Source organism: Gadus macrocephalus, chromosome 14 (genome assembly GCF_031168955.1).
Source record: "Gadus macrocephalus chromosome 14, ASM3116895v1".
NCBI lineage: Eukaryota > Metazoa > Chordata > Actinopteri > Gadiformes > Gadidae > Gadus > Gadus macrocephalus.
This window is the reverse complement of record NC_082395.1, coordinates 260,501-260,959: the sequence shown is the minus strand read 5'-3', so window position 1 is coordinate 260,959 and position 459 is coordinate 260,501.

Below are 459 nucleotides of genomic sequence, written 5' to 3'. Positions count from 1 at the left end.
CCATGTGACTTTTTTTTTTTGTTTTGGCAAGTAGCCGTGTAATAAGCGGGATAATGTATAGAATGTCGCCGGTCATTATCGAAAATGAGCCCCTTCAGGGTGAAGCAAGGCACCTTCGCTGCGCGTCGGTGTCCTGTTCGCCCTGTCGGGGCTTATTTCCCCGATACTGACCGACGTTCTATGCATTATCCCTTACGTAGTGTATGGTACACGTGAACTTCCTAAGATGGCGGTATTTGATTGGTTTGCTATCTCGGTATGTAGCTCAATATCCCGTGATTGAGATCTCAAACTCTGAATATTGTTTTTTGGTCGTCTTGTTCCGCTGATTAAAAACAAACAAACCTCTGATAAAAACAAATGAAAACAAAACAAACAACGGCAAAAACCGTTATCTTCTTTATTTTTGAAGTGTTCACGTGTAGTTTATACTAAAACATTTATTCACCTCAGGCTCCA